We start from the raw sequence: 21839 nt of genomic DNA, 5'->3' as shown, positions 1-21839 counted from the left end.
TCTACAGACGTTAATACCTCCCCTCTCCCTCTCTCACTCACGAGTCGATGTTGCTAGTTTGATGAAGGCTCCTCCTCCCCCTCTCTCTCTCTCTCTCTCTCTCTCTCTCTCACTCACTCACTCACTCATGAGTCGTTGCTAGTTTGATGAAGGCTCTCTCTCTCTCTCTCTCTCTCTCTCTCTCTCTCTCTCACACACAAGAGTTGTTGTTGCTAGTTTGATGAAGGCTCTAGAAAACCTTATCATTTTTGGAATACTCCCATAAAGCCATCTCTCTCTCTCTCTCTCTCTCTCTCTCTCTCTCTCTCTCTCTCTCTCTCTCTCAAGTGTGTGTTAGAAAGCTTTGCTCCTTGTCTTTCCTTGAGGATAATGTTTAACTTCCTCTCCTTTCACTTTCATTAGCCTAGAAGCATATCGTTTGTCTTTATGTGAGCAGCTCGTTTCTTTCATCACACACCTTATGGTGCCAAAGGGCTTAGTGGGGGTGGAGTCCATTAGAACCCGACCCCAATTAAAAGCACATTTTGAGTTGAGTAGAACTCACACCCGATCGGAAGGGGAGTTGAGGGCCGATTAGAACTCATATCCGATTAGAACTCATATCCGATTAGAAGAACATGTTACAAAACTTTAAGGATATACCCTTCATCAATGTGAGGTTGAGCCATACTTATCAGTTACATAGCATTCTCTTTTTTTTGCATGCAACAATGAGAAATAGTACAATTTTAATTTCTTAATGTTTTCCATGACAAAATTAAGTAAAAATGATAGTTTCTAATACTTCGAATCATACTTTCTAAAATAAGAAAAAATAGTGAAAGCATTTGGATGGTTGCACCCATTGTATAGTGTGTCTATTTGTACCCACCCCCATTACATCACACATGTCTAGAGGTTCTAAGTATGAAGCTAATGACTAATACTAAGGTCCCTTTTTACACATGCACTCTATCCCATGTTCATGTGAATGTATGAGTAAGAATGCTATCCCACATGCATGTGAATGTATGAGTAAGAGTGTTATCCATTCTCACCCATGGTACCATCAAACCACCTTGCTAGCTTTATGTTAATTTGCTAGAGAGGGTGTAAATTAACTCTGAATCGAAAGCAAATCCATGTTTATTTAACCCTAAATCAAAAGCAAACCCATGTTTATTTGACTCTATTTTAAATATACATTTTGTTAACATTACCTTAAAAAAAGTGGCTCCTCTCTTTACTCGTTCAAAGTAATATGCTACCTCCTATAGCTAAAGTCTTTTCATGACTTGATAACACACTTCCTCCACCCCAGCTTATTGCTTTGGCCATCATTTTCATTATTGAAGCTAATGATCCTAGTCTCCACATTAGTGGTTCTCATTCCCTTCCAATGGAAAAACCATATATAGATAGTCAATTTTACAATCTCCATAGATTGGTTGGAATTACCGCTGCATCATCCGCAATTGCCTCATGATGAATAGGCTATTTTGTGGGCTGGAATTCGAGGTGATTTTTAACTAGTATGGGTTGGTTTGCAGCACCTTGTTAAGCATTCATTTACTCTATATATGGCTGCCCAACATTATACAAAGGTAGGAGTGTATCAAAGATGTCCTCATGTAAGCATACATTTTGCTAGTTTTTGTAAAAAAGCATGGCTAAGCTGAGTTCTCAACAAAGACATCTCTACTCACCAAGATCCACCTTTGTGGCTGGATGATAGAGTCTATACCTTTTTCTTTTTGAACTATACCTTTGTGGCTAGATGGTAGAGTCTATACCTTTACTTTTTGAGCTATACTATATCCCATAAAAATATATTTTACTACCTTATCATCCAGCTTATTGTGTTGTTGCTTAAGCACAAGAGCATAAGCAAGATAACCAAAAATATGCACATGAGCCACATAGGGCTTCCTACCATTCTAAGCTTCATAAGGGATAATTATCTACAAGGCCTTGGTGGGGCACTCTGTTTAGCATAAGTGGCATGCATAACTACCTTCAGCCAAAAAGCATGAGGTAAGTCTTAGCTCTTCAACCATGCAATGTGCCATCTCCATGAGAGACCTCTTCTTCCTCTCAATCACACCATTTTTCTGAGGTGTGTAAGGCATTGCGTACTGATGTTTTATGCCTCTTTCAACCATATATACATGAAACTCCTTTGACATATACTCTCTCCCCTCCCCTCGGGGATTGCTATATAAAGATTGCTAACCTTACATGGAGACATTTTTAGACATAGAAACAAAATGTCTAAAGCATGTTAAAACCTTGCTTTTAGTGGATGCACCCAGGTGTGCCTAGAGTAGTCATCAATAAAAGTCACAAAGTATAGATATCCCCTAATTGATGATGTCCTCATAGGACCACATACTGTTTATTTTTAATTTTAGTTTTTCTTTTTTCTTCCTTCCTTTTCTTTTTTCATTTATTATTATGTTTTTTTAATGGTAATAAATTAAAAAATAAAAATTGAGTTTTTTTCCAATGGCCCCCACGTGGCCATGCAGGCTTACATGGTTCTATGGGTCGTCATGCAGGCCACATGGCCAGGGCTCTCCCCAAGCCATGCAAGCCCTTGTAGGGTTGCGATCCTATTGTCTTCAATTCGAAGCCATGCAAGCCTGGGGGTGCATCACTACTGGTCCGACGAGAGAAGTGCATCACTACCGATCCGACGAGAGGTGAATGAGTATGCCGCACCAAGTCAAAGAGAGAGGAGGAGTGAGGGAGGAGTTCATCAAGCTAATCAGGAGAGAGAGGAGTGTGCCTCACCAATCTAGAGAGAGAAGAGGAACAAGAGTGCACCAACTATGTCGATCTGGAGAAGCATAGAGTAGCTTATAGGAGAAGCATAGAGTAGCTTATAAAGCTAGGCAGCTCTGACCTTATGAAAAGAATTATCCAACTCACTACTTCGAGCTATTGGTTGTGATTCATGCACTCAAGCTTTGGAGGCATTATTTATTAAGCAACAAATTTCAGTTGGTAACTAAAATTTTAGTTGATTCATGCACTCAAGCTTTGGAGGCATTATTTATTAAGTAATAAATTTTAGTTGGTAAAACTGATCACAAGAGCTTAAAGCATATTTTTACTCAACCACAACTAGACATGAAGCAAAGATGGTGGATCAAAATTCTACATGAATATTATTTTAAAATTATATTCATACCAGGAAAAAAAATATAACATCTGATGCTTTAGTACCAAATCTTTTGTTGCTGCTTTTTCTATGTTGTGTCTAATTTAATTCCTGATCAAATCAGACAAGGACTCTTAGAAAATCCTTTTTTTAACCCTTTCTTCAAAAAATTCAATAAGGAGAAAAATAGCAGGAGAGGAAGACAAAGACACACAAACAAAGCGAGAGAGAGAGAGAGAGAGAGAGAGAGAGAGAGAGAGAGAGAGAGAGAGAGAGAGAGAGAGAGAGAGAGAGAGCACCGCACCATTCTAGAGAGAGAAGAGGAGTGTACCATGCACTGTTCAAAGAAGGAGAGAGAGGGGTGTGTGTGTGTGTGTGTGTGTGTGTGTGTGTGTGTGTGTGTAAAGAGAGAGAGAGAGAGAGAGAGAGAGAGGAGTGTGTTAACACATTTTGGGATTACCAAAAAGCACTCTCTATAGCACATGAGAGTTAGTAATAAGTGTCATGAAAAGACATTATAACATTTATATTTATTATGAGAGAACCTGGTCATAATCAGGCTTAAATAGTTAGTCCTTTTAGTTTTGGGCACCCGTGTGAAAGGGCCAGAGACATTTTAAATCCCCCTTTGTACTGATTGAGCTCTTATCTTCTCATTGCTCTTGCTCTTGCGTATGTGATTTTATGAGATAGAGTTGTAAGAATTGGACTTTGTGGAAATAGAAGGTTGTTTGGTCAGCATAACAGTCCTATGTTCAGATTAAAAAATAGCTCATCTCCCCACTTTTAGCGCCTCCATATGGCGTGTTCATCAATGTGATGATTAATAATATGCACCTAACAATGGCCCACGAATGCTATATTTGCCTCTAGGAATAATATTTTTTCCTTAAGCTCTTTCTCATCTCTTTTTTTTTTGAGGTAAAAGTGGAATAATGAAACCTTGGAAAGTAAAAAACATAGTGTGGATTCCTTTCCCACTTTTTTGCTAAATTCATAATGTGACCATCTCCATGGGTACAGTATGAAACAAGGGTTAATTTCTTAACTCCTAGGAGAAACTTTATTAGCCGTGGCAAATTGTTCCATGTTTAAGTAGGTTTGTCTCTCTTCTGGTTGCATTTATGGCCAATCCTTGGCACATTGTATCCTCCACTGCTCACTCTAGGATGCTCATTTTTTAATTTTTTAAAAGAATATTCTATCATGAAGTCCATTGCATGCACATCTAATAAATTAGCTAGGTGGAGATTTCATAATTGAGTTTGCTCAAACAAAGGTAGCCACAAGTCCTTGGCTTTCCACCTGCTTTGTTGCACATGCTCTTTCGCACTTCCTAGCAGTGGTTTTAGCAGGCTAGATAAAGCTTATATTGAGAACTTCTTTTGTGGGCTTGACTACTCCCAATGTAGGATCAAAAGTGGAGACTTGCATCAAAACTTCATATAATAATTAAGATCTAAGCCAGGGTTCCCTTCTTTAATGACCTCAAGATAGGACGTGTTGGCATGTCATTAAAAACATCAATTTTTTAAAAAACTCCTTAATGCTATTAGGTGTGTGTTGATGGTTGCACAAGGAAGATATTATGCCTAGTTGGGTTTGTTTCTTCAATATATACCTATAAAGGTGGTTTTGATGGGCCTACTTTTTTTCGAGCGTCATCTTCCATCTCTAAGACTCTAGTTCAAGAAAGTTGTATTCTAACTCCATAGCCTTGTTTGGCACATAAGGAATCATTTGCATATTCCCTACATCTTTTAGTTACTACATTATGGCACAGTTGCTTGGTGTTTATCTTGATCTAGATAAGTTAACATGCTCCTCCTTAGTTCTTCACCATCTGCAGTACCTTGTGGACTACTCTTAATGAAATTTTTGTAAAGTTCCTGAATTTTGGGCGCACATCTTTGGCATATCCACTACAAGATAGTTTACCAAGTCTATAAAGACATCACTCTAGGTGTCATGTATCATTTCCTTGAAGTACTTTAGAACGTGAGAATGCAGTACTTTTGAAGTACTTTAGAACGTGAGAATGCAGTCAGACTATTACCAAAGCATGGAAACTTCCATTGTCCTATGTTTACAAGTATAAGTATACAGTCAGACTATGCCCAAAGGATGGAAACTACCACCAGTGTCCTATGTTTACAAGTACAGCTATACATTTTTTACTTCTACAACTCCAAATCTTTCCAACCACTATATGCTATCATGTACCGATTATGTGAAAGGAGCTCCAAATCTTGCTTAGTTATGTTGTGGAGATCCACTTGGAGAGATAAGCATCTTGTTAGCATCTTAATTGTAGTGATAACATTTCTAGGGGCCATTGGAGCTTCACTTAAAATGTATTTATTATACAATCCCCTATCCCATAAACTATAAGATCTTTTTGTCTAAGTCTCTCCAAGAATTGATGTGAGTTAGAATTTCCTTTATTGCCACCACTCCTATTTATTATACAATCCCCTATCCCATAAACTATAAGATCTTTTTGTCTAAGTCTCTCCAAGAATTGATGTGAGTTAGAATTTCCTTTATTGCCACCACTCCTATGCTGCCAACATTGCCAATCCTCATTGTAAGTCTCTTCCACCCCCAACAGTTGTTTTTCAAGCTTGTAGGCTAGGTTACAAATTTTCCCTTCTTTTTTGAGAAAAGTGATGCTAAAGTTTAGCACTAGGATTCCACAAAATGGATAGTAGGCCGAAGGTCCTCCATAACCTTAAGGTTGTTGGGTCTAAATGGCTAGACTAGTTTGTGGAAACCTTCAGTCAAGGGCACATTGGCATGAACACAAGTGGGATGGGTAACCTCCCGAAGACTTAAAGAGAATGTGGGGGGAGAGGGAGAGCTTCAAACCCTAGCAAGCAAAGACACACACACACACAAGAGAGAGCAAGACACAAGAGAGAGATGGGTTTTCTTCTATCTTCTTCTTCTCTACTCAACCAACATAACATAAAGATAAGAGTACACACTATATGGGTTAGTACTCAACTACTACAACATACAAGGGTCGGTCCATAATGTGAACCCGACTAAATGAGCTGGCGCTATAACTATGCTAGTCTCTAGTAATCTAAAATGGCGCTATAACTATGCTAGTCTCTAGTAATCTAAAATGGCTGTCACACAGCCTGTCAACCCACTAGCCGCATATCACCCATAATCTCACCAACCATGCTAGTGGTGTAGATGTGGAAGCTATCACCCCAAGCGGATTATCAATGTCCGCGCCGTAGCACTAGTTGAGCTCGATATCTCAACAAGACTTAACCCCCCATCCAATTTTCAACAAGGTATTAGAGCCATGGATTGGAGTGTATCTCTAAGCCACTAAAGAGTAGCTAAATTGAGTCTTTTGAGCCAAAAATATGAAAAAATTGAACCTCTGAGCTAAGATAAAGTGGTGGACAAGTTAGCACCAAGGGAGGGTGTTGAGAAAAGTGGTGCCACCAAGTTGGCACCAGGGGGGTGTTGAGAAAAGTGGTGCCACTAAGAGAATTCCACAAAATGAATTGATTGGAGGTCCTCCATCACCTTAAGGTTTTGGGGTCTAGATGGCTAGACAAGTTTGTTGAATTTGTAGAAAAAACACATATTGGCATGAACACTATTGGGATGGGTGACCTCCCAAGACTTGGCCTTCCACCTAATTTCTAGTGGTTAAGTGTCTAGCCTTCCTGTATCAGTGTTAGAGCTTCATGCAACCAAGTGTCACTATTCTACTCATCACTGGCCTTGAGAAGAACTTCCTTTAGTTGTTTGAGGATCCGTTCCATCTTGTAGACTTCCCATTGGGTAGTGAGTATCATTCCTTGCTCAACCAAGAAACCTTTCAGATGACTATCATAATCCTTTGGAGGGTTACTATTTGTGGGTTCTCTCCCTGTGTAGATTTTGAAATGGAAGGGTGTAGCCATTTATATGGTAGTGATGTGTGAACATACGCTAAGAATGGGTTGAGACATTTTTTTCCTCTTAGGAGGTTTTTTTCCCTAAGCATATGTACACACTTTTATGAGTGTGTACATACGCTCTTATGCACACACTCTTATGAGTGTGTGTAAGTGACCTTATCATGTCACTTCACTTGTATCATGTCACTTCACTCATTCTCATCAATATACTTTGAGCGTTGTGCTTCCATCTATCTCTTCTTGCTTGCTGCATCTATGTGTGTATTGCTACATTGATCTCCACTCCAACAATTGGTAACAAAGCAGGCTCTCTTTGCCCTCATCTCCTTGTCATCTTCTCCTCGTGATTCTCTTTTGAGTTTCTCTTTTGATTGTCTCAAATTGAGCTAGGTATACCCTATAGTGTGATGTCAACTACATTTTTGTGTGAGTTTTGGCTCATTCCATGTTGTAAAAGGTATCTGTATGCATTTCAAGGGGAGTGTCAGTTCGAACTATTCGTGTTACATTTTGGGTTTTCCACATATCGATGCAACATTTAGTGTGCAAATAGAATTGTCCTCATCTTTGACATTGCATCATGAACTCATCTTCAATATAGCACTTTCAACATTATCTTTGACATTGCATCATGAACTCATCTTCAATATAGCACTTTCAACATTATCATTGACTTCTACATTCCTACTAATAAGTATCATTCCACAGTCTACACTCTCCCACTTTTCATACACTTTGCAGGTTTCCTTCATCGTCACAATGATCCATTGGCCATATCGGTTGCATCCAATACCTATAAGTAGTTGGGATATTTATATTTTTTGTTAGAGATTAGTTATTTGTAGGTTGAAATGGTAGAGGCAATGATGTATTTGGGATCCAAACCAACTACCCTTTATGGTCATTTGGGATCCAAACCAACTACCCTTTATGGTCATTTATGATGTGTGTCATACACCTATAATAAGTAGCTAGGATATTTACATTCTATATTCGAGATTAGTTATTTGTAGGCTGAAATGGTAAAGGCAATTATGTATTTGGGATGATTTTCACTAAGGATAAGCTTAATTAAACCAACTACCCTTTGTGGTCATTTATGATGCGTCATTTGGTTGCTAAAGGGCTTTAAAATGTCATCATTAGCATTGAGACATGCCCTATCTCGCCAGCATAGGATAGTACATGTACTTTGGATGGTGACACTAGTTCAAATGTAGCTATGGTAGCTATCTCAGACCTCCCACAATGAAACAAGCTAGGTGGGATGGTAAAAGGATGCATATGCATTAGTGGAACTTTCAGTAAAAAGGAGCATTATTCCTCATATTCGCTTATGTAAAACTATGAAGCATGCTTGGGATGCACTTACTACGCTTTACGAGGTATATAATAATAAGGTGTTAATCCCATTTTGGATTAACAAATATGCTCCTCCATTTGAGGACATTAATAAGTGTCATGCCAAAGGCACTATAAAAGTTGTACATTATGAGTTATTGGCCACCCAAGGCCTTAGTTAAGTTTTAGGTGCCCGTGTAAATAATGGCCAATTGTATATAAGGCAATTTCTCATAATATTTTCTCATAATGAATGGACACAATCCCCCTTTGTGCTATTGAGAGCTCTTGCTTTTTTCTTGAGAGAGAGATTGAGAGAGATTGAGAGAGAGCATTCTAGCACTTGTGCTTTCTCTATACTTGTATGTTGCATGCTTGTATTGAGGAGTGAGAGAGAGTGATTGCCTTGTGTGGTGGTGTGAGCGACTCTACGGTGACAACATGGAGGTGGAGCTTATCAAATCATATTCACATGCACTTGAGGTCTGGAAAGCTCATCGAAGACGACGTCACTCCTGACAATAGTGCATCAAATCACCTAGGATCTTCCTATCAAAAGAGTGTGGGTTCATGCCACTCAGTAAGCACTCAATTGGGTGTCTTAAGGAATTTGACCACCATCAAAACTAGTAGTGAAGAATCCATGGAAGAAGGGTTGCGATACTTTGGGTTTGGGAAAGAGGAGAAACCACGCTCCCCTACCAGATCGAGCGGTATCATTGATATAGCCTGAGGAGTTTTTGGTCTCCAAACTAGCAATAATGAAGAGGTGCAATATGTGGGCATGGGTCCATCAACCAGCGCTAGACTTGGTCCAAGGCAAGAAGTACTTATCCAAACGTCAAATTTGTGGCTGTCAAACATTGGCACCCCCCGAATGAGGAGACATGGAAAGTGCAGCCAAGACTGGTTAAGTATTCTTCCCAACCTCAAAGGAAGTAGAATGAGATCTAAAAAGGATTGAGGTAGAACAGCAACTACTACGAGAATTGAGTTAAGGAAACAAGAGCTCGATACTCGAACGGCTAGAGCCGAACAAAAGGAGGTGGGAAGTGTAAACTTGCTTTAATCACAAGGTAAAGATCCAAAAATAGTGAGGGAGAAATTTCAAACTTAGAACCCATTAATGAAGAGCCCAGAGCGGAGGAAAGGTTTGTAACCCTAGATGAAGGGGATAATCTACCAAGAGAAGCAGGTGAAGTGAAAGATCGCATGTACACCAAAAAGGACATCGAGCAAATGATCAATCATCCCACATTCCTTCAGGAGGACATGGAACCCTTAATTCTGCAAAGGCATGATGAGCCATTCTAGAATGAAGTGGCTGGACCGTCCCATAGACCGAAAATGCCGAGAGAAGAGCCAACATAGGACATGGAAATGCCTAGAGAAGCGGGTGAAGTGAAAGACCGCATGTACACCAAAAAGGACATCGAGCAGATGATCAGTCATCCCATGTTCTTACAGGACATGGAGTTCTTAATTCTACAAAGACGTACAGAGGCGACTAAGATGAGCCATTCCAAAATGAAGTGGTTGGCGGACCGTCCTATAGACCGAAAATGCCTAGAAGAGCCAACATAGGAAGAGGATGAGGTCTAGGTAGGGGGGGAGTAGCTCCTCAAAGACCAAGGGCGGCGGATCCAACCATAGATCTTAATGCGGCCACAAGGACAGATTTGTTAAATATGGCTATGGAAACTAGGCACTGCTCTAGAATCCCGACTCTCCCAAATGAACCACACATCATTTCAAAGCTCGTTCAAAAATTCTCTGGGGATAGGGATCCTATTCAATATGTAGAGATCTTTGAGTCCACATGAGAAACCTGCGGCGGGCGAGTAAGTGATGTAACCATGATTCATGCTTTCTCACTGACCCTAAAAGGAAAAGTGCATCAATCATTCCGAACCCTCAAACCCAAAGATAAGGTTAATTTCACACGGCTCAAGAATGTGTGTGCCAAGCTTTGCTGAAGTGGTGACACATGGAGTCCTATGGCACAGCTGCACAACATTAAACAAAAGGAAATGGAGTTGATGTGTGCGAGACACTGTGTCTTGGCTTAAGCACTTGAATTCAAGGTGTAAACTACGGGAGAGGCTAATTGATGATCAATTATTGCCTTGCTTCCGGAGAGGAGTCTGAGAGTCTGAGACCACAAGATCAATGATTATCTGATATTAGCCCGATCAGCTACTCTGGATGCATACTGTAAACTGGCAATTGAATATGAAGATAATATGCTGGAATTGCCACAGCTAGAAGATGTCAAAATATCTTCGAGACAGCAACTTCGCGAGTTTTGAGTCACCAAGAGATTGGAACTCGGAGAAGGCAAGTCGGGAACATGACTGTGGATGAACTCAATAATGCAATACTAAAAAAATTAAAGGTAAAGGATGGAAAAGAAACATATGAGCATGGGCATACCCATCTTTACTCTCCTAGAGAATTGGTGTGGTGCTTTATGTGTAGATTGAATCCCACTACCACCGAATGCCCATAGTTAAGAGAAAGGCCATTACTCTATTGTGCACACTGTGTAAAATTAGGGAATCATGACACCTCCATGTGCAGATATCCAACGTTCCAAACAGTAGCACAGTTTGCCGGCACCTAGAGCTCCATTGGCCTTACCAACACCACCTGTGCAAATCACTGCTGCTGCAACTAGCAGGATATTCAAACTCTTCCTATTTACCTAGGGGGATGTTTCGGGTACAAGACACTTCACCTCTGTTGCCACCTATTCTACCACCACAACCACCACAGGCTAAAATCAACCAAGTATTGATTGAAGAGCCATCAAAAGATATGGATATGGCGCATGAAGTAGAACTCAATGGTGAGTAATATGAGGAAGCTGCGGAGATTACACCAGAATTCTTTGTCTTACAGAAAAACACGCCAATACCTGTGTTTCAAACCACGGTACAATGGAAGGGTAAGGACATAAACTCAAACATGAGGAGAGGACCGCCATAATGTTTTGGTTGCGACGGTGGAACGCATCGAATCATTGAATGTCCAAACAAGAATGTGGTTCATACGCACCAACCTCAACAATTGACTGCACCCCACATGCCAGTACTTACTTGTACTAAATGTGGGATTGATCATTTGATCATAGATTGTCCATACGGCATAAGTGGTTCGACTCCTACTTCTAATCAGGCGACCGTCCGGACCATTAGTGTGCAACCTAGAAACATCATGCCACTCAATGTCTCTTGACACAATCCCAGGCCCAATTGGGGAACAAAAGGAAGAACCCAGCAGATGCAACAACTTCCATAACTGGCAGAAGAAGGAGGGTAAGTGGGTGTAAGGGTGACACTAGGGTCACATAGTGAATACCTAAATGCCAAAGAGGAGATAAGGAAGCTCGAAGAAGCTAAGGCCCTAGTAGAAGAGTGTCAATGACTTCACAAAGCCAAGTTAAGGGATAACCGGTTCAAGGATACAATGTATCCAAGAAGCGAACCAACAAGGGAAAGGGAATTGGACGTACATACTCCAATTCTAGAAGAGACGGAAGAGGGATCTCAAGGAAACATGATGTCAAGAATGCTTGAGGAAGATGCGCAGGACGAGTCCATCCATTCATTCCCTAGGGATAGATACGAGATGCACACATGGAAGGAACCCTCAATTGCCAGGGAACCTAGAGACATAAGCAACCTCGCGGCTGTACTGTGTCCACTTCTATGCAAATGCCATTGGGACAACTGCTACGCAGTTCACCAACATTATGGGCCGACATAAAGGAATGGGTAGAAGGCAGAGCCGACACTACAGCGGATGTTCTGTCACCTCTGGCAGAAAGAACCTTAAAACACACAAGGGAAAGAAAAACCAGAGTCGTCAAGATATAGGTTAATCAATTGGGGCGTCATTACGAAAGCGACGACACTAATGCTACAATTCCAATTCATCAAACGATGGCTATCCTGGATGGTGGAGCAAGGGTTTTCATAATCACAAAATGATGTTGGGAAAACTGGGGAAAACCCAATCTAAAAAGAGCAGATCTTATCATTAAAATGGCAAATGGAACATCTTCAAGGCCCATTGGGCTTTTAGAGAATGTGACTCAAACTCTTTACGTTTCACTACCATCATACATTTGTAGTAATGGACTTTCTATGTGCTAACCAGACTCATATGACATAATATTGGGGAGATCCTTCATGAGGGAATTCAAATTGGTGCCACGATTGGGCATTAGACCATGTGTATGCTCGTAGGGATTCACAAATTCTAAAGGTAGATCTAAGAACATGGAGAGCACACCCATGGAAAGGCAACTGTTCGGTAATGATTTGGTCACAACCATCCATACAATTATGCCTGCCCACAGTGGAAAAATCCAAAGAGGAAGAGGAAACGAAAATGTATGCATCACTTCCTCCTCCGGATTTCAGTGAAAACTAGATGCATGTGCTAGCTACCAAGATGTGATGCGACCCCGAGGAACCCAATATGTGGAATTTGGAACTATCCCACTACCTCTGTCTATATGATCAATTGGCAAACCATTGATGAGGAATCAAAAGAGGAGCATAGAAGGGACTAGATCACAAGGCCATACCAGCGCCCAATGCCTTAGAAGATGGTGAAAGCAAAAACGATATATCGCACTGTGATGAAATGCCCTAATACGAAGAAAACCCACGGATGCCCAATGGCTGAGATACCTCGAAGCTACTAAGGTACACGATGAGTTTTCTAAGGATTGGGGTGAGTAATTTAGCGAGACATCCCTTGAAAGTGAAACATAGGGGAGGAAGTCATCCTAAACGCCTAAGCTTACGAAACCTGGGCACGCGGCGTCAAAAATGAAACAAAGCTTTGGCAGAAGCTGAGCGAGAGGCCAGGAAAGTTATGGCTAAAACAAAAAGTGAGAATGAGGATAAACTGGACCTACTTTTTCAGTACCAGACCATTTCAAAACCTACACAATAGACGAACAAAAGGTGGTCCGCCGCGACTGATGGCAAAAAGACTTAAGGAAGATAGGTTGTCCACATCATATGATGGCCCAGCTGAAGTCAAGGAAGTTGATATTATAGAACTAAGGAAGAAAACCAAACCTGTTTATATTTCTAAGGACTTGACTACGGTTGAAGAAAATGAGCTTGTTGCTCTCCTTAAAGAGTTTAAGGATTGCTTCGCCTGGAGCTACAAATAGATGAAGGGTATACCACCTGAGAGGTGGTGCAACATACGATCCCAATCATGGACCGATCAAGACTAACCAAGTAAAAACCATACCAGATGAATCCTAAATATACGACAATTGTAAAGAAGGAAATCGATAACTTATTGCTGTGGATTTCATCTATGAGATAGAACATGGATTGGTTATCACCAATCGTAATGCCAAAGAAGAATGGGAAACTTAGGGTATGTGTCGATCTTAAAAAGGTCAACGCACTTACTAGTATGAAGGACCATTATCCATTGCCCTATACGAAACATGTTTTGGAGAGAGTAGCTGGTGAAGAAGCTTACAACTTCTTGGATGGATTTTCAGGCTACAATCGGGTGTCTATAGCACCCAAAGACCAGCATAACACAGCCTTCAATACAATGTGGGGAACATTTGCTTACAAAGTTATGCCCTTCGGTCTCACCAATGCCCCAGCAACATTCCAACGATTAATGTGCACAACCTTCAGAGACTACTTGCAACATTCCAACGATTAATGTGCACAACCTTCAGAGACTACTTGCAAAAGTGGTTGGAGGTATTCATTGATGATCTGTGTGCACACTCTCAATGGGCCATATAGCTTGCTTAAGGAAGGTGTTTGAGTGATGTTGATTGTATCTTATATACTTAAACCCTTTAAAGTGATGTTGATTGTATCTTATATACTTAAACCCTTTAAAGTGCAAATTTTGGGTCAAATACGGTGTGATATTGGGACACATTGTCTCTAAGAACGGTATATCCACAGATGACAACAAGGTCAAGTTGATCTTGGAACTGCCACCACCCACTAATTACAAAGGTGTGCAAAGATTTATGGGCCACGTTGGGTATTACCGCCGCTTCATAATCTTCTATGTTGAAATTGCCAGACCATTTTATAAGCTACTCATTACCTTTAAATGGACTGAAGAATGCCAAGAAGAATATGATAGATTGAAGCAAGCACTGGCTCTAGCGCGCCAAATCTAAGACCACCTAATTGGGACCTTATATTTCATGTGCATATCGATGCATCAAACTTTACTATTGGATGCGTATTGGCAAAGGTGTGCAAAGATTTATGGGCCACGTTGGGTATTACCGCCGTTTCATAATCTTCTATGTTGAAATTGCCACCACCCACTAATTACAAAGGTGTGCAAAGATTTATGGGCCACGTTGGGTATTACCGCCCCTTCATAATCTTCTATGTTGAAATTGCCACCACCTACTAATTACAAAGGTGTGCAAAGATTTATGGGCCACGTTGGGTATTACCGCCGCTTCATAATCTTCTATGTTGGAATTGCCAGACCATTATATAAGCTACTCATTACCTTTGAATGGACTAAAGAATGCCAAGAAGAATATGATAGATTGAAGCAAGCACTGGCTCTAGCGCGCCAAATCTAAGACCACCTACTAATTGGGACCTTATATTTCATGTGCATATCGATGCATCAAACTTTGCTATTGGATGCGTATTGGCAAAGGTGTGCAAAGATTTATGGGCCACATTGGGTATTACCGCCGTTTCATAATCTTCTATGTTGAAATTGCCACCACCCACTAATTACAAAGGTGTGCAAAGATTTATGGGCCACATTGGGTATTACCGCCCCTTCATAATCTTCTATTTGAAATTGCCACCACTCACTAATTACAAAGGTGTGCAAAGATTTATGGGCCACGTTGGGTATACCGCCGCTTCATAATCTTCTATGTTGGAATTGCCAGACCATTATATAAGCTACTCATTACCTTTGAATGGACTAAAGAATGCCAAGAAGAATATGATAGATTGAAGCAAGCACTGGGACTGTAGCGCGCCAAATCTAAGACCACCTAATTGGGACCTTATATTTCATGTGCATATCGATGCATCAAACTTTGCTATTGGATGTGTATTGGCACAGTCTGGTGAGTTCAAATTGGACTACCCAGTCTGCTTCGCTAGTCTCACCAATTGAATGATGCAAAGTTGAATTACACTACCACACAGAGTGAGAAAGGTTGACCATAGTTTATGCAGTCAAGAAGTATCGACATTACCTATTGGCCAACAAATTCGTGTTCTTCGTGGGCCATCAAGCCTTATTATATTTGGTGAACAAGCCTTGCCCCACGGGAAGAATGTTAAAACCCTAAGATCTCTCTAGATAATTGTTATGCATAAACATGCATAAATCAGGCATAAACTCAACCACCCAACCACCCCTGAGCCCATGGGCACACATGAATAATAAATGAAATACATCATACCTCTACCTTGATGTCCCATACCATCAAGAGGTATAACTCCAATCCAATAGCATGTAGCTATAGTGTGAAATGATAGATGAGTAGATATGGATCTCTACACAAGAGACCATAGCATAAGCCTCAAGCTTCCTAGCCTCCAAGCCTCCAAGCCCCCTTGACCCCATGCCCCTATTATATAGGAGGGCCCTCAAGTGACTCTTGACTTTCCATTCCTCATGTGTGACCCTTGGATGCCTGACCCTAACCTTAACCCTTAAGGTTAGCCCTGACCCATGCTCCACTAGAGCTTGTTCCCATGCTACTGCCTTTGGCTGGAGAGGGCACGTTATGGTCCAACATGGCATGGCACACAAAGCTAGAAAATCCACATTTGGCAGATCTGTTGGAAATAAGGATTGTGACATTTAGGATTAGTTATTGCTTCCACAAGGTGGAGGAAGGCTCATCCAGTCCACACAAGAGGGGGTTATACGACAATTATCACAGATGATGATAACCCCAAGCTGGAGGATTTTGGAATACAGCCAGATTGGAGCAAAGAGTACCTTACCATCCCAGAATACAGCCAAGAATATATGTGTGCGCCACCAACACAAAGAGTAGATCCCTTGTACATGCCACTGAAGAGAAGATGGACACCATTGGAGTTTCAAGAGGCAAAGTAAAGGGATTCACACGTCTGCTATAACTTCCCCATCTTCATGCCAGCAGCAACATTTACAGATATAGGAGAGCAAAGAAAGTAGATGCTGAATTGGATACAGGCATGGCGCAGTATCCCGAACCCAGCAATTGTGGCCACTGTTCCATTCCTAAAACTACTCGTGGTGCTAATAAATCAACCCAAGGAAAGATATGATAGATATGGTGCTGTGATCAGCAATTCGACATGAATCAAGGACCAAGTGATAGAGGCATGATGCTATATTATCATCGCCTAAGGTGTCTACCAGCATATATGCATATCACATTCGAGGACATGGTTGACACTGGGTTCTAGAGATCACATGCTGCATTGAGAAGAACCCTGAAAAAGCTTTAGTCATGCCAGAACTTCTATTGTCACACGAGTTTGGCGACCAGGTCTTTCAACCTCGGTAAAACAGGTTCTGAGTACAGAACCTACATCAAGTAGGGGGGATGTTAATCCCATTTTGGATTAACAAATATGCTCCTCCATTTGAGGACATTAATAAGTGTCATGCAAAGGCACTATAAAAGTTGTACATTATGAGTTATTGGCCACCCAAGGCCTTAGTTAAGTAAGTTTTGGGCGTCCAAGTGTGAATAAGGGCCAATTGTATATAAGGCATTTTCTCATATAATGAATGGACACAATCCCCCTTTGTGCTATTGAGAGCTCTTTCTTTTGTCTTGAGAGAGATTAAATTCTAGCACTTGTGCCTTCTCTATACTTGTATGTTGCTTGTATTGAGGAGTGAGAGAGAGATTGAGAGAGAGAATTCTAGCACTTGTGCCTTCTCTATACTTGTATGTTGCATGCTTTTGTATTTTGAGGAGTGAGAGAGAGTGATTGCCTTGTGTGGTAGTATGAGCGACTCTACGGTGACATCGTGGAGGTGGAGCTTGGAGGATTAGAGCTTCTCAAGTGAGCTTGGAGACCTCAAGGGACACAAGCTCGAAGCATTGGTAAGTTCCCTACAACAGTTGTGTTCTATTGCTCTTCCCTAAGGTGAATGCATTGAGTTCCCTCTTGGAGGTGTGGTAGCCCATAACAACACAAGGCAAAGTGGCTTACTTGTGCAATAGAGTCTAAGAATATGAATGAGGGAGATTTAATGGTGGATGAGTTCCTCACAACGTGTAAAGATCGCAGGAGCAGCTTGCATGTATTGATGAGGCATATTCGGACAGTTCTTGTTGGTGTCTATTGTTCTCATAGCTCTACCGACGAATTCATACCAAGGTTTTGCATCCATAGTTTGGCTCATGATGGAGGGTAACCCCAATGCCCTTACTTTTGATGAGTTAGTTGTAGTGCTCTTACAAGAAGAGAAATCTTATCAAAACCAAACTAGTATGTGTGTGGAAGATCCGGCGTTTGCTATCAATTAAAAAGGTAAAGGCAAAGCCTTTACACAAGGCAGCTATAAGCCAAATGTAGAATCATCCCAATCTTCTAGAAAGGATGTCGAGAAGGGGGATGATAAACCTAAGAAGAAAGGCAACTATCAGAAGTCTAGCCATTATATTAATGAATGTAGAAAAAGGCTAGAGAAGGTGAAGAAGAAAGAGTCAGGCATGGTTGTGTGGTTGATGCATCAACACCAAGTGAAAAGGACTCAGTGAACTATGCATAGAATGATTGGCGATTCATTATCCACTACTATCATTATCATGTAGTTATGATCCTTCTATTTTTTATGATGTATACATGTCAATGATAGATCAGCATGTCTGGTACTTTGATTAGTGGTGCTAGCAAGCGTATTACTTCTTAGCATGATTTATTTTCCTCCCTTAAGTATGCTTCTGTCTACTCCTTAAGGATGCACAGTCACATGCACAAAGTGAAAGGGGTTGGTAAGGTCATTCTCTCACTGCTCTAAATGGTGTGACAATCACTCTTTCAGGAGTCTTATTTGTGCCAAACATTAAAAAGAACTTGTTGTCAGTCTCTCTGCCATTACTAGGGTAGGCCCAATGGTTAGATTCGTTGTGATGATAGGTGTATAGTTCATGACCGGAGTGATGGTGGAGAAATCACTATGGTATCCGATACTCTAAGCCATGGGCTTTACATGTTAGATAGATATGAGAGATTGGCACATAATGCTTGTGCAGTTACTACTACACGTACTATGAGTGATGTAGAGCTATGGCATTCCGTTCATGGATTATATGCATATTTTAAGTTATCTTGGCCGGATGATAAGGTGGTAAAATGCATTTTCGTAGGATATAGCTTAGAAAGCAAAGGATATAGACTCTACCACCTGCCACAAGCACATCTTGGTGAGTAGAGATGTTGTCTTTATTGAGAAATCAGTTCAAATGGCCATAAGCAAATTTTGGTGAGCAAAGATGTTGTGTTTGTTGAGAAATAGTTCAAACCATGCTTTTATGCAAAAATAAATAAATAGCAAAATGTATACTCATATAACATCTTTGATACACTCCTACCTTTATATAATGTCAAAGAGCCATATGTGGAGTAAATGAATGCTCAATAAGGTGCTATAAATCAACCCATATCAGCTGAAAATCAACTTGAATTTTAGCCCATAGATTTGCATATTGATGGGGTAATTGTGGATGATACACTGGATGAGATAATTGTGGATGATGCACTAGATGAGGAAAGGGTAGCCATTTAGGCATCCAAGAGTATGCTAAAATGACTAGTGTAGACATTGTGGAATAGTAAATTAGTTACTCCTTTACTTGGCAGGACACATGTAGGTTCTCATCATGCATCTTATTCTTTTGTGGATCATGCTCTCATTTCCAATATGCAATGAAGAGAAACGTGTTTCCTTTGAGGAAGCACAGTAAAATCATCATTGGATGTATGCCATACAAGATGAGTATGATTCAATCCTCAAAAATGACACTTGGTATTTAGCAAATTTTCCTTATGGTAAAAAGGTCGTTGATACTACAAAGCAGGTTTTTAGGCTTAAGCATATATCTCTTGGTAGCATTGATTTTTAGGCTTAAGCATATATCTCTTGGTAGCATTGATTTTGCTACAAGATAAGTGTTGCAAAGGGTTATGGTGGTTAAGAGAAGGACATAGATTACGAAGTGGTTTTTTAAGGTTAAACATAAAGCTCCTGGTAGCATCAAATGCTAAAATGCAAGACTTGTTGTGCAAAGGGTTATGCTCAAGAGAAGTGCATAGATTATGATGATGAGACCTTTGCACCAATGTCTTATATGACTACAATCAGGTGTATTATTGCATTGGCAGTGCACCATGGTTAGAATATACATCAATTGGATATGAAGACTACCTTCTTGAATGGTGATTTATATGAGGAGGTAAACGTATCTATAAGTCTAAAGTATGTAGGTTAATAAAAGCTTTATATGGTCTTAAGTAGGCTCCCAGAGCATGGTATAAGAAGATAAACACATAGATGGTTTTTGCAATAGTCCAACTGAGAGTACACTCCTCTATGTGCAACTAAGAGTACCCTCCCTCTATGGAAACAGGAGTAAAGATTATTTTTTAGACATTATTTTATACCTTGATGACATGTTTCTCATAGATCCTAATGAGAGGAGAAGATTTTAATCTTCAAGGATAAACTATATGTGTCATTTGAGATGATAGATTTGGGCTCATTTTATTATTATTTAGGCATACAATTTATGTAACATGATGATGGTATTGTAATGTTACAGTCAAAGTATATACAAAGACTGCTTACATGGTTTGGTCTTAAATGCTTCACTTTATGAGTACTAGGCTATTGGGTGCCTCATGTATCTATATAATACAAGGCTAGACATCCAGTTTGGGGTCTCCCACTTGAGCAAGTTTATACACAATCCTAAAAATAAGTGTTGGTAGGCTACTAAGTGATTATTCAGACACTTACAGAGGGCACTCAGTCCCTTGGCCTATTGTATGCTAAGGGGGGTGATATTCAACTACATGCTTTCAATGGTTTCGGATGTTGGGCTAGATGTTATGCCACTAGTGGATTTTGCTTTCACCTTGGTGATTCATGTATATCATGGCTTAGCAAGAAGCAACAGGGCCACTTCGAGCTGTGAAGATGAGTACAAGGTAGCTTTTATAGCAACTATGGAGTATATGGCTCATATGTCTTTTGGCAGATCTTGGTGATGCACATAATAGTCCCCTACCTCCATCTTCATTTATAGCTAGAGTGCATTAGCCATTGGGAAAAACCCAATGTTTCATGCTCACATAAATCATATTAAGGTGTATTACTATTATGTCAGGGAGAGGCTCATTACAGGAGAGATTAGCCTAGCTTATGTCTCTACACATAACAATATGGCAGATATGTTCATGAAGGCTCTCTCAAGAGAGAAGTTTTGCAAATCTTTGGGCTTATTTCCATTTAGGGATTGATAAGCCACATGGTTCATGTACATGTTCATATCATCACTATAGTAATGTGTGATGTAGGCTAATCGAGACACTTTTTTCCACTTTAGGGATTTTTTTCCCTCAATCATATGTACACACTTTTATGAGTGTGCGTAAGTTACCTTATCATGTCACTTCACTTGTACTTCACTCATTATCATCAATCTACTTTGAGTGTTTTACTTCCATCTATCTCTCCTTGCTTGCTACATCAATAATTGATCTCCACTCCAACAGAGGATTCTTTGAGTGGTTGTTAAAGGCGTTCTTGTGCAGATTTTAAAATAGGAGGGTTCTTTGAGTGGATACTAAAGGTACTCTTGTAGGAATAAGTTATCTTTTCTAACCATTTCTTCCCCTCCTTATCCACATTAGGGTCTTGTGTTATATCTCTAAATTTGCTTTCTAGCTCAGCCTCTAGGGAAGGTATGCTTTCATTATCTAAGTTAGAGTAGTTTATATAAACGAGACTTTTCTAAGTTTTCTAGATGGGAGCATAGATTTAAGAAACATTTCTAGATTCCCAGAGGATGATAGGACAACTCGCTATGTTGTGCCTTTAGGTACAAATAATAGTCCCTAGCTTTATATAATCCATAGGGATACACCCAAGCTAGGCTATTAGAAATAATCTACCTAGGGATAATAAGACAACTCGCTATGTTGTGCCTTTAGGTACAAATAATAGTCCCTAGCTTTATATAATCCATAGGGATACACCCAAGCTAGGCTATTAGAAATAATCTACCTAGGGATAATAAGACAACTCGCTATGTTGTGCCTTTAGGTACAAATAATAGTCCCTAGCTTTATATAATCCATAGGGATACACCCAAGCTAGGCTATTAGAAATAATCTACCTAGGGATAATAAGAC

This window comes from Cibotium barometz, chromosome 61 (genome assembly GCF_041138505.1).
Source record: "Cibotium barometz isolate CiBa-2024 chromosome 61, ASM4113850v1, whole genome shotgun sequence".
Classification (NCBI taxonomy): domain Eukaryota; kingdom Viridiplantae; phylum Streptophyta; class Polypodiopsida; order Cyatheales; family Cibotiaceae; genus Cibotium; species Cibotium barometz.
The sequence above is the reverse complement of the archived record's forward strand: the minus strand, read 5'-3'. Positions refer to the sequence as shown.